At 43.2% G+C, this 24401-nt stretch overlaps 5 non-coding genes across 5 annotated transcripts; 2 read left to right on the top strand and 3 right to left on the bottom strand.

The window, feature by feature from the left end:
• Positions 1-6517: 6517 nt before the first annotated feature.
• trnan-guu (transfer RNA asparagine (anticodon GUU)) lies at positions 6518-6591 on the bottom strand. The gene has a single exon. It is a non-coding gene; the product is annotated as a tRNA-Asn (tRNA).
• A 1240-nt stretch (positions 6592-7831) lies between these two features.
• trnat-ugu (transfer RNA threonine (anticodon UGU)) lies at positions 7832-7904 on the bottom strand. The gene has a single exon. It is a non-coding gene; the product is annotated as a tRNA-Thr (tRNA).
• Positions 7905-11736: 3832 nt separating this feature from the next.
• Positions 11737-11809, top strand: trnak-cuu (transfer RNA lysine (anticodon CUU)). Its single transcript has one exon. It is a non-coding gene; the product is annotated as a tRNA-Lys (tRNA).
• A 5687-nt stretch (positions 11810-17496) lies between these two features.
• trnac-gca (transfer RNA cysteine (anticodon GCA)) lies at positions 17497-17568 on the top strand. Its single transcript has one exon. It is a non-coding gene; the product is annotated as a tRNA-Cys (tRNA).
• Positions 17569-22589: 5021 nt separating this feature from the next.
• trnan-guu (transfer RNA asparagine (anticodon GUU)) lies at positions 22590-22663 on the bottom strand. The gene has a single exon. It is a non-coding gene; the product is annotated as a tRNA-Asn (tRNA).
• Between the last annotated feature and the right edge of the window lie 1738 nt (positions 22664-24401).

Raw genomic sequence — 24401 nt, forward strand, 5'->3', positions numbered from 1 at the left:
GCTATTCAATACCATCTTGATTGATCTTGGGCTACAACTCAGTTTTCCCCCCATCTCCCCATATCCCTGAATTCCCCAAGAGACCAGAAACCTGTTTATCCCAACCTTAAATGTACTCGATGATGGGGCATACATAACTGTCAGGTACAGAGAACGCCAAGGATTCTCAGCCCTTTGAGTAAAGTAATTTCTCCTTGTCTTAGCCCGAAATGATCAGCCCCTTATCTGTGCCACAGTGGGTTAGATTCCCCGACCAACAGAAAAAAAAAACTATCTCCCAGCCTCCATCCCATCAAACCTAATCAGAGCTGTGTAGGTTTACTGAGATCGCCTCTTATTCTTCTAAACTCCAGAGAATTTCATCACAGGACAACTCCCTCACCCCAGGGAGCAATCTGGTGAATCTTCTCTTTACCGTTTCCAATGCAAGCACGTCCCTTTTTAAAATTGACTGTCACATCTGCAGAGAATATTCAACATGTGGTCTCAACTAACCCCGTGCAACAGCAGAAACACCTCGTTATTCTTGACGAGTCTGACTAGCCTATTTTACAGTTTTTCCTTATCCACGCTGCTTTTGTTATTTTAATTTTCGCGCCAGATCACATTCACCACAAGCAAGTCTCTACCGCAAAATGGCACCTTCTGTATGCACCACAGTGATGTATTGTGTCCATTACAACAGACAACAGACATTCCACGCACAGTTATTACTTTCGCTTCCGACGGTTCAAAACTGGACAGAAACCTTTTCAAATATTGTCGTTGCAGAGTGAGGGAAAGGTTTAATAATTCAGTGTGAACGCTAAAATCTGACCGATTTACCATCCATATGTTAGCTGACAACACCATCTCTATCGTCAGCGCTTTGCAGCCTATCACTGTCTTTCTGCTACTATATTTGTTCTTGACCTGTTGCAAATGTGACCTTTCCAGCTGTGATGTAGACATGCAAACCTCACTCGGTTGATATTTGGAGATCTGCTTTTATTTTTAATAGTTTGCCGAGAGCAAAATATAATCGTTTCCTGAGCGGGAATTGAAACCAAACAACACTGGGGTCGTGCTGAACACAACCCACTGGACATCCAGGGTCACGGGTGAAATGTGTTTTTCAAATTGACTTACCATACACCTCTTAATATGTCCAGTTTGGATGGAACATGGACTGCTTCAGCTAATGATAACATCGAATGAGTTCGCTGGGACATGAAACCGAAAGTGAGGTAAAATAGTCCCACAACATGCTGAAGTGATCGGGGTATATAAAATTCTAAAAAGAATTGATAGATTGAACGTTGACGAAATGTTTCTTCTCATGGGGCAATGGAGAACAACAGGTCAAATATATAGGTTGAGAGGCGGTCGATTTAAAACTGAGATGAGGAGGAACTACTTCTCGCAGAGGGTCGTGAATTTGTGGAATGCATTTCCCCATAGCGCGGTGTAGTCTGAATCTTTAAGTGTTTTCAAGGAGGGGACAGATATATTCCTAATAATAAAAGGGATGAGGGGATATTGGAACAGATAGGGAGGTGGATTTGAGACCAGTCATGAACTGATTGCATGATGGTTCAGGCTCGAAGCACTGAATTTGCCCACTTCTGTTCCTAATTCTATTTCCTAAGTGTAACTTTCAATTTTCAAAACCCACCACCTCATCACTGTGGCTCCAATGTAATCTACGTACATTACATCCACAGGTTCCCCTTCATCCACAACACAACTGCGTCCTGTAAAGGACTTGGGAATGGCCCCATTCTGTGGTGTAATTACTTTAAAATTCTTTGTTTCCCTCAGTTAAGCTCTCCTGATTTACACCGGGCCAGAGTTCTCCCTCTTGTTATGCTGCTGATAACACTTGTTTAAAACTTCCTACATTTCTTACCATGCCCCGTAGTAAACAAAGATTATGGAGCTAAAATATGAGATTTGTTTTCCTATGTACACAAGCTGTCTGACTTCCTGAGTTTTTCCAGCATTTTCACCTTTCACTGCAGAAATCTGTGCAGCTTTGAATGGCAATGGAAATATTTTCATTGCACAACTTCCCCAGCCGAAGGGTATGATTCGGGCTGAGGATGTTAACATCATCAACTTGCGAGATATCCCGGGTTCAAAGGCCGAGCGAGAGCTCTCATTCAGCTGTCGTTTCGTATTGGACAATTCAAAGGTTTTGTAAATGTATTTGCAGTGCAAGCGGTGGGATTGGTTTACGTGGGATATGGTTTGAGAACCTGAGCACACAGTGCAGGCAATCTATCAACACAACACTCACACAATTAAATCAAGACATTAAAAGGTGAATATACTTGTGGCCACTCACTTGATCTCTGGTCACCAGTTTAAAGGACCCCATGTTTGTTGGTTCAGGCAGCTGGCTGTGTGTATATTGTTATTCATTCATGAGTTGTGGATGTGTACCCCACTCGCTATTCCTGTTTTTCATTGTCTCTATATATCTCCCTCAGAATCTGTCAGTGTCTCTGACTGTGTTTTTATTACGTTGACCGATTTTGATCCTTGCTGTCTTCATTCATTCGCTGTCTCTGTGCATCCGAGCTTCACTGAATTGATTTCTGCGTTTCTCCTGGTAGCAGAGATTCAGTGGGATGAGTATGTTCGCTCTGGAGTTTAGAATAATCAGAGGTGATCTTATTGAAAAGTCTGAAACTGGGAAACAGTTTGACAGTGTACATGCTGAGAGGCTGTTCCCCCCAACCCTGGCTAGTTTATTATGAACAAAAAAAAAGGTGAATTGTTTAAGAGGATTTTGGAATGTTTGGGAGAGGTGAAGCTGAGCATTGCAAGATGTGAATGATGTAATTGATGATTGAGAGGAAGGGATAGGAACCTTGAGGATTCTGTAGGTCGATTCATTGTAAACTTTGAAGTCAGAGCAAGCATCGACACCAGTTGGAAAAACAATTTTTGTCTCCATACATTTTAGGTTATGGAAACCAACCTGATCCATGTGCTTGGCGAGCTCAGTCGGTAGAGCATATGACTCTTAATGACAGGACTGTGGGTTCGAGCCTCACGTTGGGCGTCATTTTCCCCATTCTTGGGTGAATTCCCGATCTTCGTTCCTCCAGAAGTGTCACCGCTCAAACTGAGTCTTTCTCCTTTCGACGTTGTTTATCTCACAGTTGTGGGTTTGTGACTGAAAACTGCCTCCTGTTCACTGGAAGGCGGGGAGTTTAGCGCTGAACTCAGCGAGAGGTTTTGTTCTCATTTATTGTGAGATTCAAAACCAGATCGGCGCGATTGTGTCAGTGGGAACAATAATCATCTCCATTGTAATTCAATCACTCCAGCCTTCCATCCGATCAAAATACCGTTTGTCCTTTCCTCCTCTCCCTCTCTATTTTCCTTGATTCTGTGCGTGTTTGTAAACCATTAAATCACCAATTTCTTCCAGTTAGGGTCAAAGATCAGCAACCTGAATCATTCACTCTCTTTCCCTCTCCACAGAAGCTGTTGAAGCTGATGCGTGCTTCTAAGATTTTCTGTTTTGAGGTGGGATTTGCAGCAACTACAATACCTTGTTTGGGATCACAGTGGATCACTTTTCTCTGACTGAATCTTACCTGTTTGAACAGTTAAAGGGCTGCGGTTTTAAATAATGAGACACCAGAATATGTCACCCTATTTGACATGAAATGAAACAAAATGAGAATTAATCATTTCATAAAATGCTGCGAATGCAATATATATTTCATTGTCAATGCCAGCATTTGTTATTCACCCCGATTTCCCACTGAACTGAGTATTTTGCTGGGCCATTTCAGAGGGCAGTTAAGAGTCAATCACATTGCCTTGGGTTTGGAGTCCAATGGATACGAAAGGTGAAGGATGGCAGATTTCCTTCTGCAAAAGGTCCAGATGAGTTTTCATGACAATCAGAAAACAAGCTTCATTAATGAGACGAGCTTTCACTTCCGTTTCAGTTCTAGATTGTGGTGGGATCGGGACCTGTGAGCCTGGGCCACAGGACCCATACTCCACTGATTTTACCACTACGTCACCATCATCCCCGAAGGGTATAAGTGTAAATCCTTCACATGGAACAAACCGCTTAATTTCACATTGAAAAAATAAGATTTAAAGCAGTGTACTGTGGAAATCAGTGTCAGCGACTCAGGATACCGGGGAATTGATGAGATATCGATTGCGTTCATTCAAAGACAGAAAAATGTGGTGAATGCTCAGTGTGAGTGATGAAGGAGCTGCGCTCCGAAAGCTAGAGATTCCAAATAAATCTGTTGCACTTTTAGCTGGTGAGAATTCTTACCGGGCACTGAAGGGCATTTGATTTACAATTCGCAAAAAGATGATTTTTATAAAATTAACAGCTTTCAGCAAATCGCACCGCAATCACATTGCAGACTGTGCAGTGAGTTACTCTCCTGGCCTCATTGCATCAGCTCCAGAGGACGATTGCTCAAGAACACAAAAAGCTCAGCGATAAAGAGGTCGACGGCTTCATTCATCAGCGATTGACCGAGAGCACGATACCTTTCTCCTAAACCACACGCACACATGCATGCACGCACACACCCACGCACGCACACTTGCTCAATAATGCTCCGGCCACCTCAATTTCCTTGTTGGTCTAGTCGTTAGAATTCGCCGCCTTCAGTGCCATCGTCTGGGTTCAATTCCCGGTCAGGGAATGATGATTCATTGCTCTCGTGCACCACATGAATTAAGGAGAGTGGGTATTACTTCCTGATCCAAATCGGGAGCGATACTTGTGGCAGGTTGAACAGCAGGGAGGAAAAATCTGCCCCAATCCATAATCCTGTCAATTACCCACAACAATTAATATTTACATTAAGAAGTCTCACAACACCGGATCGATTTGGAATCAAGAGCTTTTGGGGCGCTAATAAAATGAAGCAAATTTATTTTATCGGAGCAATTGAACGAGTTGGACTATAACATGATGCTGTGAGTCTTCTTATTGTGCCCATCCCAGTCCAACGTCCGTATCTCGACATCATATTTACATTGCAATTGCTGGCACCCCCTGTCAAAATGAGTGAGCTACCTTCTGCTGCATTAAATTTCACTGTAGCTCACCACATTCAAAGAGTAATGTTTGTTATAAACCTTATTGTAGTAAATCTGTTGAAACGATTCAGCTTATCACAGCTCCGCTTTCATCACACTGGAAGCTAATGTGAAAATATGAACAACTTCAAAGCTGAACAACGTGCACAAGATTGGAAGGTGAGTGCAACCGTGAGTAATTGGCACTGTGCATGTTCCTGTACTCAGTTTCTGGGAGAATCAGGAAGATGAAATTCTGGTGGTCCAGTGGTTAGGATTCGGCGCTTTCAGAGTCATAGATCGGCTTCGATATGCTAAGATTTAAAGTTTTTCATAATCCGTTCAACAAACCTGAATTGCTTCCTGATCGAAAACAGCTCTGTCAGAAGCAGTGCAGTTAGATCTATAATTCTGTGTCTGAATTGGAAATGTCACACGGGCAACAGTTTAAGAATAAACACAGATAGTGAACGGCCGTGATAGGCTGCAAAGCGCTGCCAATAGAGATGGGGATACAAATCTGTATGACAATGGGGTAGATTTTATCGATTAGGTTGACACAAATATCTCCTCGACCTGGATCCAAATCTCAGCCAAATCACAAGAAAACATCTCGCTAACTTAAACACTAAGCTCTCCGACTTCACTCAGAAACCAGTAACTCTGAGACAAAGCGGGATGCAGTCTGACCACTCGATCCCCCTCCACACTTAATAAGAATATGCTGGATCCCGTGAACCAGCTGGCGACTGAGGGGGTGTAGCTCAGCGGTAGCGCATTTGACTGGAGATCAAGAGGTCCTCTGTTCAAATCCGAATGCACTCTTCCTTGTCAAGCTGATCCTTTTTTTTTCAATTGGAACTGTCTTCCATTGGCTGCACAGCGCGTTGTGACGTCCAGCAACCGGGAAAGGCGCGACATAAATACAAGTCGGTCTTTCATTAATTATCTTTAATCCCAATCCTTTGGTTACTGACCCTCGTCAGTGGAAACAGTGTGTCCCTATCTGCTCTATCAAACAACCCTTTTCCATGTGCACTATCTGCTCTAAATCTCAGGACTTTGCAATTATAAAAACAGCATTCTGGTGAAAGTTTAACTCAGTCCTCATTCCACTGATCTTTGCCGACTTGCTGTGTATTTTCCTTATTGAACACATTTCAGGTTGCGACAGACGGATTCCTGAGAAATCTGAGAAAGAAGGGGAGTGTTCAGGAAAATGGAAACCCAAGATAAAACATGGGTTAAAGTTTCGAGTTCAGTTATTGAGTTTAATAATATTTGAAATATATAAATTGTTACAAATAAGATGTTGGAGATAAATGTTCAATAAACTAACGTCGGCTAACAGTAGAGGCAGAAACACACGATAAGTTTTTTTTTAGTGTTGCCCAAGGACTCAGTGACACTCAAAAACCGAGAGACAATGAAAGCAGATGGAGAGAAAAAAAAGTGAAAGCCCCGTCCCTAGATGGTCTCGAACCATCAACTTTTCGGTTAACAGCCGAACGCGCTAACCAATTGCACCACAGACACTGACGAAAATGAAGCTTACATGGCATCCTAAATCAGGGTGACAGCGTGTTGGCTGCAAGTTAGACGCCAATTCAATTTTCACCAAACCTGACACAGAAAGACCAAATGATGGCATCGTTTACAAATCTAAACATGTATATTTTATTATTTTACCCCACAGTGTTGTTGTGGTGTAATGGTTCATCCCTTCTAACATGGAAAACAGCCGTTTGATTGAACAGACTGTTCCCACTGATTGGGCTCAGTAACAGAGGACGAGGATTGAAGATCATGAAATATTTGCATTTATATAGAACCTATCCCGACCAGCGGACGTCACAAAGCACTTTCCAGTCAATGAAGGGCAGTACCTTAATTAACATGTTTTACTTGTTTCCTTAAAGTTCTTGGTTATTTGAATAAAATAGCTTGTTATGGCTGATCTTGGGGTACAACTCAGTTTTTCACCAGCTCCCCATATCCCTGAATTCCCCGAGAGGCCAGAAACCTGTCTATCCCAACCTTAAATGTATTCGATGATGGAGCTTCCATAACTGTCTGGCAGAGGGAATTTCAAAGATTCACAACCATTTCAGTGAAGTAATTTCGCCTTATCTTAGGCCGAAATGATCAGCCCATTTTCCTGAGACTGTACTGCCGTGGGTTAGATTTCCCGACAAGCAGAAGAAATCTCTCAGCCTCCACCCTGTCAAACCCAATCAGACTTGTGTAGGTTTAATGAAATCGCCTCTCATTCCTCCAAACTCCAGAGACTTTCAGCCCAATTTCCTCAGCCTCTCATCATACGACAACTCCCTCATCCCAGGGATCATCTGCTGAACCTTATCTGCACCGTTTCCAATGCAAATAAACCCTTTATTAAATGTGAATATCATATCTGCACAGAATATTCAACGTGGTCTCAACAAAACCCTGTACAACTGCAGCAACACCTCGTTATACTTGGACTCCAGTCTGCCGTCAATAAAGACTAAAAAGCAAGTTTCCTTCCAATCATTGCCTGCACCTCCATGCCAGCTTTATGCATTCCTTGTACAAATGCATCTATTCTATTCTCAATATCGACACTAACCTATTTTAGCTCTTCAAATATGTCCTGCTCTTTCGATTTTTTTACGAAGAAGGACATATCTTTTCGCTTTCCAAAATCACACCCGATCTGAACCTCGACTTAGCTCTTGTTTGACTTTTCGACTCTCTTCCCCTTTCCTACAGCTTCTATCAGCTAAACTTTGCCCGTCGGCTCCAGCGAGAATTGAACTCGCGACCCCTGGTTTACAAGACCAGTGCTCTAACCACTGAGCTATGGAGCCAAATGCTGCAAGGAGCTGCCACTAAGTGCAGCATTATCCGTGGATTGAGAACCAGGATGGGGTTTGAGGACGGAGATTTTTGATGAATGTGGAAATGTCTGAGGTGGAGAGCCGGAAGTTAAAAGACAGAAGTTGAAAGTGACATGATTTGACATGTGTATTGTGTATGAACTTGACATGTATGTTGTGTGTGACATGTGGTTCTTCTTCAGAGTTTATCGTTAATGTTACATCTCTGATTTTTCCAGCTCTGATACAAGTTCATCCAGCTGGAAGATTGAGCTTGTTGTTCCCTTCACGGACGCTGTTTTTATTGAATGAAGAAATGAACAAAAATTTATTCACTCCGAGACTGGGAATCGAAACCGCGTCACGGCGCCGACGCTGATCACTAGACCCTCAGTGACGCTGATGTGACAAATATGGAGCGAGTTGATCATCTCTGCACCCATTGCTTCATTTCCAATAACTTTCAATTAAAAAAAAGTCACAATGAGGAATGACGGGAAGCGCACATGATAGGATTTGAACCTCAGTTAGAAAATCCCAATCCATCCCCTGGGCCGGGACTGCAGTCTCAATGTTTGCAATCCTGCTGTTTATTTCGACAGACAGCCATTCAACCGGTGTTCCCGTTTATATTTTCCATCGGAGCAGCTCCACTCCTCCCAGCTTTGACAAAGGGTCATCTGGTCTCGAAATGTCAGCTTTCTTCACTCCTTACAGATGCTGCCAGACCTGGTGAGATTTTCCAGCATTTTCTCTTTTTGTTTCCGATTCCAGAATCCACGATAATTTGCTCCAGTCCTTCCACACTCGTTCCTTTACCTCAACACCTGTTCACATTGCTCTGTCGCTCCTCTTTCTTCATGCCAAAAACGACACGGCACAAACCCTTGCATTCAATCTGAAATGCTGGACTTCAACTGCAGGGACCAAAACTCAAACCCATTCTGGCATTGGTGCAGTCGAACACAACAACTCCGTAGAGACTGGACCTTCAGCCACTGGCTTAGATTACTCGGCTACGTTACCACGTAAGCAGCTGTGTCCTTTACTGGTATCGTTATTGAAATTAGCAGCAATGGAGCTGCGACAGTCCATCAGTCGGCTTGAGCCTGCTCCTTTACTGAATCAATTGATCCTGAACTCTGTAACAAGCAGGAATCACATCCAGTCAGAAACAGAATGAGCTGCAGTGAAGGACCAGCATCATTTAAACTGCCCTTAACCTTGTCTGGTTCCCACTATCCTGCCAGAAATGACAAGAAAAAACCTCCTGTTGAATTTGCTCAGTCTTCACTTCAGGGAAGCGAGATTGTGTTTAATATGTTCCACAAGGCAATAACTGACATTTGTTTTTACGGTTTGGATGAGAGCAACAAATCTCCATTACCTGACCACCAATCGAAACAGCAGTGAAAGTGTCAAACTCTAACCAACAGATCAGCTGCTTGTTGCCTGTTTTACAACTTGCATTACACACACTGCATGTGTTGCTTTATTTTTCGCGCCAGGCCAGACTACATTCACCACAAGCAAGTCTCTGTTGCAATATGGAACCTTCTATTTCCATCCCAGTGATACTTTCAATCAGTGACAACATACAGCATACATTCCACTTACAGTTATTAATTTCACTTCCGACTGTTTGAAACTAGAGAGAACCTTTTCCAAATATTTTCGTTGCAGAGTGAGGGAAAAGTTGAATAATTCAGTGTGAACGCCAAAATCTGACCTTTTTACCATCCAAATGTTACCTTCCATCACCATCTCTATTGTCAGCGCTTTGCAGCCTATCACTATCTTTCTGCTACTGTGTTTGTTCTTGACCTGTTGCACATGTGACGTTTCCAGCTGTGATGTAGACTTGCAAAACTCACTCGGCTGCTATTAGTAGATCTACTTTCGATCAGATAGTAAATCACGTTATTTTTCAATAGTTTGCTGACAGCTATAAATAATCGTTCTCTCAGCGGGAATTGAAAACAAACAACACTGGGGAGTACTGAATACAACCCACTGGACTCCCAGGGCCACGGGTGAACTGTGTTTTTCAAAATGACTTACCATATATCCCTTAATGTGTCCAGTTTGGATGGAACATAAGTGACTGCTTCAGCGAATGACAACACCGATTGTGCTTGCTGGGACATGAAATCGACAGTGAGGTCAAGTAGTCCCACAAGATGCTGAAGTGATCGTGGTATATAAAATTCTAAATAGGATTGAAGAAAGTGAAATCTTTTTCTTATGCGCAATCGGGAACACCATGTCAAATGTATATGTTGAGAGGTGGTAGATTTAAAACTGAGATGAGGAGCTTCTCACTGAGGGTCGTGAATTTGTGGAATGCATTGCAGTATAGCACGGTTGAGTCTGAATCATTAAATGATTTCAAGAAAGAGACAGATATATTCCTGATAATTAAAGGGATGAGGGGATATTGGAACAGGTAGGGAGGTGGATTTGAGAACAGGGAGAGATCAGTCATGAACTGATTGCATGCTGGTTCAGGCTCGAAGCGCTGAATTTGCCCACTTCTGCTCCTAATTCTATGTTCCTAAGTGTAAATTTCAATTTTTCAAACCCACCAACTCATCAATGTGGCTCCAATGTAATCTACATACATTACATCCACAGGTTTCCCCTTCATCCACACCACAACTGAGTCCTGTAAGGGGCTGAGGAATGGCCCCATTCTGTGGTTTAATTACTTTAAATTTCTTTGTTTCCCTCATTTAATCTCTCCTGATTTACACCCGGCAAGAGGCCTCAAACCCTCCTGTTATGCGGCTGGATAACACTTGTTTAAAACTTCCTACATTTCTAAAAATTCCCAGTTGTTCCCAATGAAAGGTTATGGAGCTAAAATATCAGATTTGTTTTCCTGTGCACACAAGCTGTCTGGCTTTCTGAGTTTTTCCAGCATTTTCACCTTTCACTGCAGAAGTCTGAGCAGCTTTGGATGTCAATGGAAATATTTTCATTGAACAACATCCTCAGCAGCGGCTCGTTGGACGAGGGGTATGACTCGGGCCTGGGGAGTAAGCATCTACAAACGTGTGAGCGTTCTCGGGTTCACATGCCGGACTCGATCCCTCAATCAGCTGTTGTTTCGTATTGGACAAGTCATAGGTTTTCTCAGTGCAAACGTTGGGATTAGTTTACGTGGGATTTGGTTTGAGAACCTGAGCACACAGTGCAGGCAATCTATCAACACAACACTCACACAAGAAAATCAAGACATTAAAAGGTGAATATGCTTGTGGCCATTCACTTTATCTCTGTTCACCAGTTTAGAGGACCCCATGTTTGTTGGTAGAGACAGCTGGCTGTGTGATTATTGTTATTCATTCGTGGGTTGTGGGTGTCTACCCCACTCGCTATTTCTGTTTTTCATTGTCTCTATATATTTCCCTCAGACTCACTGACGATGTTTTTATTACGTTGACATCTTTTGCTCCTTGCTCTGTCCATTATTTCGCTGTCTGTGTGTAACCGAGGTTCACTGGATTGATTTATGCGTTTCTCTTGCGAGGAGAGAATCAGTGGGATGAGTCTGTTCGCTCTGGAGTTAAGAATAATCAGAGGTGATCTTATTGAAAAGTCTGAAACGGGGAAACAGTTTGACAGTGTAAATGTTGAGTTCCCTCCACCCCGGCTAAATTATTAAGAACAAAGAAAAATAAGGAGAATGATGTAAGAGGAGTTTGGAATATTTGGGAGAGGTGAAGCTAAGAATTGGAAGATGTGAATAATGTAATTAATGATGGAAAACCCGTATTGGTCTCCATGCATTTTAGGTTATGGAAATGGTTCGAGTGCATGTGCCCGGCTAGCTCAGTCGGTAGAGCATGAGACTCTTAATCTCAGGGCCGTGGGTTCGAGCCCCACGTTGGGCGACATTGATTTTTAAACTTTCCCTCATTCCTGGGTGAATTCCAGATCTCCGTTCCTCCAGAAGTGTCACCGCTCAAACTGAGTCTTTCTCCTTTCTGCGTTGTTTATCTCACAGTTGTGCGTTTCTGACTGAAAACTGCCTCCAGTTCACTGGAAGGCGGGGAGTTTAGCGCTGAACTCAGCGAGAGGTTTTGATGTCATTTATTATGAGATTTAAACCCAGATCAGCGAGATTGTGTCAGTGGGAACAATAATCAGCTTCAGTGTAATTCAATCACTCCAGCCTTCCATCCGATCAAAAGACCGCTTGTTCTTTCCTCCTCTTCCTCTCTATTTTCCTTGACTCTGTACTTGTTTAGAACATAGAACGATACAGCTCAGAACAGGCCCTTTGGCCCACGATGTTGTGCCGAGCTTTATCTGAAACCAAGATCAAGCTATCCCACTCCCTATCATCCTGGTGTGCTCCATGTACCTATCCAATAACCGCTTAAATGTTCCTAAAGTGTCTGACTCCACTATCACTGCAGGCAGTCCATTCCATACCCCAACCACTCTCTGCGTAAAGAACCTACCTCTGATATCCTTCCTGTATCTCCCACCACGAACCCTATGGTTATGCCCCCTTATGCTCCATCCACCCGAGGAAATAGTCTTTGAACGTTCACTCTATCTATCCTATTCATCATTTTATAAACCTCTATTAAGTCTCCCCTCAGTCTCCTCCGCTCCAGAGAGAACAGCCCTAGCTCCCTCAACCTTTCCTCATAAGACCTACCCTCCAAACCAGGCAGCATACTGGTAAATCTCCTCTGCACTCTTCCCAGCGCTTCCACATCCTTCTTATAGTGAGGTGACCAGAACTGCACACAATATTCCAAATGTGGTCTCACCAAGGTCCTGTACAGTTGCAGTATAACCCCACGGCTCTTAAACTCCAATCCCCTGTTAATAAAAGCTAACACACTATAGGCCTTATTCACAGCTCTATCCAATTGAGTGGCAACCTTTAGAGACCTGTGGATATGAACTCCAAGATCTCTCTGTTCCTCCACAGTCTTCAGAACCCTACCTTTGACCCTGTAATCCACATTTAAATTCGGCCTCCCAAAATGAATCACCTCACATTTATCAGAGTTAAACTCCATTTGCCATTTTTCAGCCCAGCTTTGCATCCTATCTATGTCTCTTTGCAGCCTACAACAGCCCTCCACCTCATCCACTACTCCACCAATCTTGGTGTCATCAGCAAATTTACTGATCCACCCTTCAGCCCCCTCCTCTAAGTCATTAATAAAAATCACAAAGAGCAGAGGACCAAGCACTGATCCCTGCGGCCCTCCGCTAGCAACCTGCCTCCAATCCGAAAATTTTCCATCCACCACCACCCTCTGTCTTCGATCAGACAGCCAGTTAACTATCCAATTGGCTAACTTTCCCTCTATCCCACACCTCCTCACTTTCATCATAAGCCGACCATGGGGGACCTTATCAAACGCCTTACTAAATCCATGTATATGACATCAACTGCCCTACCTTCATCAACACAATTAGTTACCTCCTCAAAAAATTCAATCAAATTTGTGAGGCACGACTTGCCCTTCACGAATCCGTGCTGACTATCCCGGATGAATCCGCATCTTTCTAAATGGTCGTAAATCCCATCTCTAAGGACCTTTTCCATCAATTTACCAACCACCGAAGTAAGACTAACCGGTCTATAATTACCAGGGTCATTTCTATTCCCTTTCTTAAACAGAGGAACAACATTCGTCATTCTCCAGTCCTCTGGCACCATCCCCGTGGACAGCGAGGACCCAAAGATCAAAGCCAAAGGCTCTGCAATCTCATCCCTTTCCTCCCAAAGAATCCTAGGATACATTTCATCAGGCCCAGGGGACTTATCGACCTTCAGTTTATTCAAAACTGCCAGGACATCCTCCCTCCGAACATCTATTTCCTCCAGCCTATTAGCCTGTAACACCTTCTCTTCCTCAAAAACATGGCCCCTCTCCTTGGTGAACACTGAAGAAAAGTATTCATTCATCACCTCGCCTATCTCTACTGACTCCATACACAAGTTCCCACTACTGTCCTTGACCGGCCCTAACCTCACCCTGGTCATTCTTTTATTCCTCACATAAGAGTAAAAAGCCTTGGGGTTTTCCTTGATCCGACCCACCAAGGACTTCTCGTGTTCCCTCCTAGCTCTCCTAAGCCCCTTTTTCAGCTCATTCCTTGCTAACTTGTAACCCTCAATCGAGCCCTCTGAACCTTGTTTCCTCATCCCTACATAAGCTTCCCTCTTCCTTTTCACAAGACATTTTACCTCTTTCGTGAACCATGGTTCCCTCACTCGGCCGTTTCCTCCCTGCCTGACAGGGACATACCTATCAAGGACATCCAGTATTTGTTCCTTGAAAAAGTTCCACTTTTCATTAGTTCCTTTCTCTGACAGTTTCTGTTCCCAACGTATGCCCCCTAATTCTTGCCTAATCGCATCATAATTCCCTCTCCCCCAATTGTAAACCTTGCCCTGCCGTACGGCCCTATCCCTCTCCATTGCAATAACAAAAGACACCGAATTGTGGTCACTATCTCCAAAGTGCTCTCCCACAACCAAATCTAACACTTGGCCCGGTTCATTTCCCAGTACCAAATCCAATGTGGCCTCACCTCTTGTCGGCCTATCCACATATTGTGTCAGGAAACCCTCCTGCACACACTGCACAAAAACTGCCCCATCCGAACTATTTGACCTACCAAGGTTCCAATCAATATTTGGAAAGTTAAAGTCCCCCATGACAACTACCCTGTGACCCCCACACATATCCATAATCTGCTTAGCAATTTCTTCCTCCACATCTCTATTACTATTTGGGGGCCTATAGTAAACTCCTAACAACGTGACCGCTCCTTTCCTATTTCTAACCTCAGCCCATATTACCTCAGTGTTCAGATCCCCCTTGAAGTGCCTTTCCGCAGCCGTTAAACTATCCTTGATTAACAATGCCAATCCTCCACCTCTTTTACCAGCTTCCCTACATTTAGTGAAACATCGATACCCCGGAACGTCCAACAACCATTCCTGTCCTTGTTCTACCCACGTCTCCGTAATGGCCACAACATCGTAGTCCCAAGTACCAATCCACGCCCCCAAGTTCATCTACCTTGTTCCGGATGCTCCTTGCATTGAAGTAGACACACTTGAACCCACCTTCCTGTCTACCGGTACCCACCCTTGACCCTGATACCTTCCCCAATACCTCACCACCCTCACTGACTTCTTGACTAAGCCATTAAATCACTACTTTTTTCCAGTTAGGGTCAAAGGTCAGCAACCTGAATCATTCATTCTCTTTCCCTCTCCACAGAAGCTGTCGAAGCCGATGAGTGCTTCCAACATTTTCTGTTTTGAGGTGGGATTCGCACCAACTACAATTCCTAGTTTTGGATCACAGTGGTTCACTTTTCTCTGACTGAATCTTACCTGTTTGAACAGTTGAAAAGCTGAGGTTTTAAATAATAAGACACCAGAATATGTCACCCTGTTTGATATGAAATGAAACAAAATGACATTTAATCATTTCTTAAAATGCTGCGAATGCAATATATATTCCATTGTCAATGCCAGCAGTTGTTGTCCATCCCTATTTCCCTCTGAACTGAGTATTTTGCTGGGCCATTTCTGAGGGCAGTTAAGAGTCTATCACATTGCCTTTCCTCTGGAGGCCCATGGAGGCCAGAAAGGAGAAGGATGACAGATTTCCTTCTGCAAGATGTGTTTTCATGACAATCAGAAAACAAAGCTTCATTACTGAGACTAGCTTTCACTTCCGTTTCAGTTCTAGGCTGCGGTGGGTTCGTGACCTGTGAGCCTGGGCCACAGGATTCATACTCCACTCATTTTACCACTATGTCACCTTCTTCCCGGAAGAGTGTAAGTTTAAATCCTTCACATGGAATCAAACCACTTAATTTCACTTTGAAAACAAACATTTAAAGCAGTGTACTGTGGAAATCAGTGTCGTCCACTCAGGATACCGGGGAATTGACGAGATATCTATTGCTTTCATTCAAAGACAGAAAAATGTGGTGAATCCTCAGCGTGAGCGATGAAGGAGCTGTGCTCCGAAAGCTCGTGATTACAAACAAACCTGTTGCACTTTAACCTGGTGTTGTGCGAATTCTTACCGGGTACTGAAGGGCATTTCATTTACAATTCGCAAAAAGATGATTTTTATAAAATTAACAGCTTTCAGCAAATCGCACCGCAATCACATTGCAGACGGTGCAGTGAGTTACTCTCCTGGCCTCATTGCATCAGCCCCAGAGGACGATTTCTCAAGAACACAAAAACCTCAGCGATAAAGAGGTCGGTGGCTTCACTCATCAAGGGTTACCCTAGAGCACGTGACCTTTCTCCCAAATCACACACGCCCACAATTGCTCAATAATGCTCAGATCACCTCAATTTCCGTGTTGGTTTCGTTGATAGAATTTGTTGCTTTCACTGCAATGGTCTGGGTTCGATCCCCGGTCAGGGAATGATGATTCATTGCTCTCGTGCAACACATGAATTAAGGAGAGTGGGTATTACTTCCTGGTCGAAAACAGGAGCGATACTTATGGCAGGTTGAACAGGAAGAAGGAAAAATCTACCCCATTTCACAATCCTGTCAATTACCCACAACAATTCATATTTACGTTCGGACGTCTTACAACACCAAGTCTATTTGGAGTCAGGAGCTTTCGGGGCGCTGATAAAATGAAGCAAATTGATTTTATTATCGGAGCAAATGAACCTGTTGGACTTTAACATGATGCTGTGAGACTTCTTATTGTGCCCACCCCAGTCCAACGCCGGTATCCCGACATCATATTTACATTGCAATTGCTGGTACCTACTGTCAGAATGAGTGACTTACCTTCTACTGCATTAAATTTCATTGTAGCTCACCACATTCAAAGAGTAATGTTTGCTATAAACCTTATTGTGGTAAATCTGTTGAAAAACTTCCGCTTATCACTGCTCTGCTTTCATCACACTGGAAGCTAATGTGAAAAAAATGAATAATTTCAAAGCTGAACAACGTGCACAAGACAGGAAGGAGAATGCGACTGTGAATAATTGGCACTGTGCATATTCCTGTATCCAGTCTATGGGAGAACCAGGAGAATGAAATCCTGGTGGTCCAGTGCTTAGGATTTGGCGCTTTCAGGGTCATATATCGGCTTCGATATGCCAGGATTTAAAGTTTTTTACAATCCATTTAACAAACCTGAGTCGTTTCCTGGTCGAAAACAGCTCTGTCAGAAGCAGTGGAGTTAGATCTATATTTGTGTCCGAATTGGAAATGTCACATGGGCAACAGTTCAAGAACAAACACAGATTGTGAAGGACAGTGATAGGCTGCAAAGCGCTGCCAATGGAGATGGGGATACAAGTTCAAATCTGTGTGACAATGGAGTTGATTTTATCGGTTAGATTGACACAAACATCTCCCAGACCTGGATCCAAATCTCAGCCAAATCACAAGAAAACATCTCGCTAACTTAAACGCTGAGCTCTCCGACTTCACTCAGAAACCAGTAACTCTGAGACAAAGCGTGATGCAGTCTGACCACTGGAACCCCCTCCACCACTTAATAAGACTATGCTGGATCCCGAGCGTCAGTTCACAGCTGAGGGGGTGTAGCTCAGTGGTAGAGCGTTTGACTGCAGATCAAACGGCCCTCGGTTCAAATCCGAGTGCCCCCTTCCTTATCTTTGTCTTATTTCTAATTGTGACTGTCTTTCTTTGGCTGCAAAGCGCATTGTGACGTCCACCAACCGGGAAAGGCGTCACAGAAATACAATTCTGTCTTTCATAAATTACCTTCAGTCCCAATTTTTGGTTACTGACAATCGTCAATAGAAACAGTTTGTCTCTTTCTGCTCTATCAAACGGCCCTTTCCCATGTTGGGAGAAGCGGGAAACCCCTACATCGCTGCAACACTGTGGGGGGTAAAGTAGTCAAAGGGGTTTGCATAGTATTGTAAACGATGTGGTCATGTTGTAGTTCTCGACTATGTTTTTAAAAAAGAGAATTGGGGTTGGATATATAACAGCACTCGTTGACACCCTAATATAGTGTGCCTTCGTCTTAATTGCGGAATTCGTTATTGCGTTCGACTTTAAGCAAATGTTTGGTGGCTCAGTACCATCCAGAGGCGGTCGTTGTACTTTTATTTTCCCCATAAGCATTCATTGTCGCGCAGTTCCGGCTTGTGAACCGCGGCAACAATAAAAATATTTCTCAAGTGTTGCCGCTCGACTGTTGTCAGGTGTTGTCAACATTATTTATTTAATGAATATTCATATCATCCATATCACAAGGTATAATATATATTCATTTCAAATATGCAATTAAAGTTAAGAATTAGAGTCTTGGCTGGATGTGTTTGTGTGTCAGTTCTCCGATGAGTCCTCATCTGAGACTGGGAAACAATCTCTCAGTATTCTGTAGGTTCAATAAAATTGTCTCTCAGTCTTCTAAACTCCAGGGAATTTCAGCCCAATTTACACAGCCTCTCATCCCAGGAGAACTCTCTCATCACAGGAACCTACCCAGTGGACCGTCTCCATTGGAAGGGTAGCCTTTTTCTAAAATAAAAAGCATTGTGGATATCAGAACTGCACCGAATATTTCACACTTGCTCCCAACAAAACCCTGTATAAATGTAAATTGGTGTTTTTATTCTTGTACAGCAATCTGTTGGCAATAAAAACCAAAATGCTATTCCCTTCCTATTGTTTGCTGCACCACCATGCTATCTTCCTGCGTTCCTTGTACAAACACACCCAAATCTCTCAAGACAAACGCTTATATTAGGAAAGACGATGGCCTGGTGATATTATCGCGAGATTATTTATCCAGAAACTCATCCAATTTTATGGGGCCCCGCTTTTGAATCCTGCCACGGCACGTTGTAGAATTGTTTTTCAATAAAAACTATCTGGAATTAAGAATCTACTGATGACCATGAAACCATTGTCGATTGTCGGAAAAACAAACATTGAGTTCGGTAATGTGCTTTACGGAAGGAAATCTGCCGTCCCTTATCCGTCTTGGCCTACATTGATTCCAGAGCTGCAGCAAAGTGTTTGATCCTAACTGTCCCAGGGCAACCAGGATGGGCAATAAATGCTGGCCGGCAGCGACACCCATTTCTAATCAATTAAAAAAGAACTAGGTCACCTTTACAAACATTGTCTGCTCTTTCTCCGTTTATGAACAAGATAAGATCTTTCTGGGCAACATGGTGGCACTGATGCCTCACAGCGCCAGGGGCCCGGTTTCAATTCCCGGCATTGGTTACTGTCTGTGCAGAGTCTGCATGCTTTCCCCGTGTTGCGTGGGTTTCCTGCGGGTGCCCCTTCTTATTCCCACAGAGTGAAAGATGTGCTGGTTAGGTACATTGGCCATGCTAAATTAGCTGTCAATTTTCCCGAGAAGGTGCCGGTTCTGCCGATGACGTACTTGTCACAGAAACCTCATTGCGGTGTTAATGTAAGCTTAATTGTGGCACTAATAAATAAACTTTAAACTGTCCAACTGATGCAACCACTGAGCTATGGAGCCAATTCCTGCGCCCAGCGTGGAGTTGGTGTATCATCATCAGTGGAGCGAAGAAGAGATTGAATTTTCAGGTGGGTGATATTTGATGGATGTGGAAATATCCGAGGTGGAGAACAAGGCGTCAATCGATGAGACTTGAAAGAGGAAGAATTTGACATGTGTGTCAGTTGTTTTTGTGATAAATGTCTGCCGTGTCATTCTTCTTCAGAGTTTGTATTGTTACATCTCTGATTTTTCCGGCTCTAATACAATTCATACAGCTGAAGATTGATCTTGTTTCTCCCTTAACAGACACTGTGAGGCGTGCTTTCGTTTAATGAAGAGTTAAATAAGAAGTTATTCGCTACTTGCCTGGTACTCCAACGTGGAACATGGCGATGAAACCTGACCACGGCATGCCAGGGAAGCTAATATCAGAGATTTGAAATTCTTTGATAACCATCTCTGTCTCCACCGCTTCATTTCAAGTCACTTTCGCTACTGACATTGTCACACAGTCATTCTAACATCTTATGACCAACTGAAGCAAATTATGCTTTCTTCCTTTATGTTCAGATACTTTCATCTCCAGAAATTCAGTCCGTGCTGAGCAAAGTGCTCTGTTTAGTTTACAGTTTATCATCAATTCCGGGCCATAGCTATGGAAACATTGACTCTGAACCACTAGACCACCCAGGCTCCACCATCACTTCCTCGATGTTGTCTTTTCCACCATTCATGGTGTCATGTAATCCATCCTGCTTTGTGCCCTATCACAAAAATCCTTTTTTTCCCCCTTTCGCTCAGTGATTCCTCACTTTACAATCAGAAAATACTGGGAATACTCAGTCGGTCAGTTCATGTTTAGTGACAAACGCGCAAATAATTCCAGTAGTCGAATCCCTCTGAAATTAAAAGCTTTTGTTATTTTTTGTGAAGGCAAAATACTGCGGATGCTGGAACCTGAAACAAAAATAGAAAAATGCTGGAAAATCTTAGCAGGTCTGACAGCAGCTGTCGAGAGAGAATAGAGCCATCGTTTCGAGTCCGGAGCTCTGACGAAGGGTCATCCAGACTTGAAAGTTTGGCTCTTTCCTCTCTCCACAGATGCTGTCATGTCTCTTTAGACCTTCCAACCTTTTCTGTTTATGATGAAAGTATTTCTGCCGCGATCAAACCAGGGATCTTTCGTGTGTAAGGCGAATGTGACAACCACTACACCACAGAAACATTGCGATGCAATGATTCAAGGAAACTGGTTCCACAAACCCATCAATTGCAAACAATAATTTACATTTGCGTTCCATTGGAATTTGTGCGATAACAAAGGTATTTCATAAAGTTAAGGAACTGGACATATAACGGTGATGAGATTCGATCACACGCTTCAACTACTATCACTGCCCTGTCAGTAGTCTCACAGCACCAGGTTAAAGTCCAACAGGTTTATTTGGTAGCACGAGCTTTCGGAGCACTGTCCGAATCAGGTGACTCACGTGATGAAGAGGCTTGCTTCGAAAGCTTGTGCTACCAAATGAACCTGTTGGACTTTAACCTGGTGCTGTGAGATTATTTACTGTGCCTACCCCAGTCCAGCGCCGGCAACTCCACATCATTACTGCCCTGAGCTCATCAATGGTACCAGCAGAACCTATTGATGCCGTATCTGGTATTGCCAATGAACAGCATCAATGGAGTAGAATAGGGTCACATGAACCATTGAGCCTCCTCCATGACAGAATCAAGTCAGATCCACAGCCTCAACCCCAATTTCCCAGCTTATACCAACAGCCCTCCATTCACTTAGATTCCAACAACTCTCCACCTCAACCTTCAATGTCTTCATCAGCTGAAGATTCACAGACCTCTATGCCGCTACAGAATTGATGCAAGATGGCGCCCGAGCGAGGCGACCTCTTGGAAGCAGTGACCAGTATACCTTCTAACTCTATCTTTTCGTCTTGCTCTATGCTTCTAAAACTTCATTCTAAATCTTTTAAACTCTCTAAGAATGCTTTAATTCAATTTCGGGGAAAATTAAAAAAATAATAATATTTTCGATTATGTTTCAACCTTATTTTGAATCGTGGAGCCAATGAAGTGAACATGTTAACTCCTACAAAACTCTGCTCATGACCAATGTGACCGGCCTAGAATAGCAAGCCGTACAGTCTGATTGCAATTTAAATCCTTGTTTTGTAGAATTATAATTCGGTTGAAAACCTTAGCCATGTGGCACAGTCATTGATCTAACATAAGATTCAGAAAATAACATTTGTCCTGAATTGTATCGCTTTCTCCATGACGGCAGTTGCAGAATATTATTCAAGCATTGGGGAAGTGTAAATACCACATGGCTGTGAGATAATGTGATTCCTTAAGATTTAATAACACTTAGAGATGGGACAGCTGTTTTGAAAAGGTTTTGTCAGTTATTTCGAACACAGTAATCAGTACACTGCAGAAACACAGGTGACACATGGAAGAGTTTAGAATTCGATGCGTGTCCACAGATTCTGCCAAACCTGCTGAAAATTTCCATAATCTAATGCTTGTATTATAAATACAGGTTTTATCAGAACATAAAACACACCGCAAGACGGCAATGATAAATGAAATAGTCCCACAAGCTGTTCACGTGTAAATTTCAATTTCCAAAATCCACCAATTTCATCATTGCTGATCCATTGAAACGCACCTTGTAAAACACGGCAGGCATTCATCTCTCAAAGAACTGAAACGCCTCAAATGTGAACTACCTGCACTCAATCTCATGACTTTGCAATTATAAAAACAGCATTCTGGTGAAAGTTTAACTCAGTCCTCATTCCACTGATCTTTGCCGATTTGCTGTGTATTTCCCTCAATGAACACATTTTAGGTTGGGATAGACAGATTCCTGATCTATCTGAGAAAGAAGGGAAATGTGCAGGAAAATGGCAACTCAAGATCAAACATGGGTTAAAGTTTTGAGTTCAGTCATTGAATTTAATAATATTTGAAATATATAAATTGTTACAAATAATATGTTAGAGATAAATGTTCAATAAACTGACGGCGGCTAACAGTAGAGGCAGAAACACACGATACGTTTTTTCTTGTGTTGCCCACGGACCTCAGTGACACTCAAAAACCGAGAGATAATGAAAGCAGATGGAGAGGGTAAAAATAGCAAAAACCCGTCCCTGGATGGGATCGAACCACCACCCTTTCGGTTAACAGCCGAACGCGCTAACCAATTGCGCCACAGAGACTGAGGCAACTACAGCCCACATGGTATCCTGAATCAGGGTGTCAGCTTGTTGGCTGCAAATTTGAAGCCAATTCAATTTTCACCAAACCTGACACAGAAAAACCAAATGATGGTATCGTTTACAAATCTAAACATGTACATTTAACTGTTTTACCCCACAGTGTTGCTGTGGTGACATGGTTAATCCCTTCTCCTAACATGGGCAAAGGGCCGTTTGATAGAGCAGGGAGGGACAGACTGTTCCCACTGACTGGGCTCAGTAACAGAGGATTGGGATTGAAGATCATGAAATGTTTGCATTTATTTCGAACCTCTCCCGACCAGCGGACGTCAGAAAGCGCTTTCCAGCCAATGAAGGGCAGTTTTCAATTGAAAAACAAATATCAGTTAAGCGTGGAAGGAGGCATCAGATTTGAATGCAGGAACTTCTTAACCTGCAGTCAAATGCTCCACCCTTCAGCTATTCCGTTGATACCAAGACTCCGTTTTGTCGCTCCTTCGTCTTCTGTCTCGCGTGGCCTATGCTTATGCTTGTTCCTCTGTGTTTACGGGCCCGAAGGGAGTGAATAGTGGTGGATTAACTACCACCCGGACCCCTAGGCTGAGCTTTGGTAAGGCCCCCTAAACCTTGCCCCTTGCCCCCGTCCCACCCTTCGTTGAATAGAATAAAGATACGTTAAGTGACGTTAGATAACATATCATTGTACGATGATGGCGCGCAAACGAAAGTCTGTTTTGACGTTTTCACAGGCGGTAAATGCGCTCAACAACAGTTTTGATGATGGATTATGCAGTGATGATAGTGGGAGTGATTTAGGTGTCGAGGATTTTGAAGTTGATGTTGGTGAATTATCAGATGATGATCGTGAATTTGATGATACGTTGATAGCACTGGAGGCAGTGGTGACAGTCATCGTGCTGGGGTGTGGGACTAATATTATGTTAGGGTGAATGTTGAAAAAAGTACTATATGTAACTAAATATGCACTAAAATAAGTATGTATACATGTTATAGCATGACAATAAACTCTTTGTTGCATTTATTTTGTATTTATTTGCATGTAGCACAAGTCCGGGGGTGAAGCTTCTCTATTTATAGGTATTTGTAATATTAATTCATCCACGGGGTAGAGTTATGAAAATTTGTTCACCCTTAAAAGGGTTAAACCAATTTTTTTTTTGCTTTCGGGCCCCCCTCCCTTCCGGGCCCCTAAGCTGAAACCTACTCAGCCTAATGGTTAATCCGCCACTGGGAGGGAACGCATTTTTATTTAACCATCACACAGTCTGTTTACTTACTTTATAAATCTTTTTTTTTAGGAACCCTGCAGTGCAGAAGGAGGCCATTTGGCCCATCGAGTCTGCACCGACCACAATCCCACCCAGGCCCTATCCCCACATATTTACCCACGAATCCCTCTAACCTACGCATCGCAGGACTCTAAGGGACAATTGTTAACCTGGCCTATCAACCTAACCCGCACATCTGTGGACGAAAACCGGAGCACCAGGAGGAAACCCACGCAGACACGAGGGGAATGTGCAAACTCCACACAGACAGTGACCCGAGCCGGGAATCGAACCCGGGACTCTGGAGCTGTGAAGCAGCACTGCTAACCACTGTGCTACCGTGGAGCTGTGAAGCAGCAGTGCTAAACACTGTGCTACCGTGCCGCCCCATGATTAATGTACAGAAGATGGTAAAGGCTTAAAGTTGCGAGATGAAATTGACCCTTTCT

The sequence above is a fragment of the Mustelus asterias genome, unplaced genomic scaffold, assembly GCF_964213995.1.
Source record: "Mustelus asterias unplaced genomic scaffold, sMusAst1.hap1.1 HAP1_SCAFFOLD_199, whole genome shotgun sequence".
Lineage (NCBI taxonomy): Eukaryota > Metazoa > Chordata > Chondrichthyes > Carcharhiniformes > Triakidae > Mustelus > Mustelus asterias.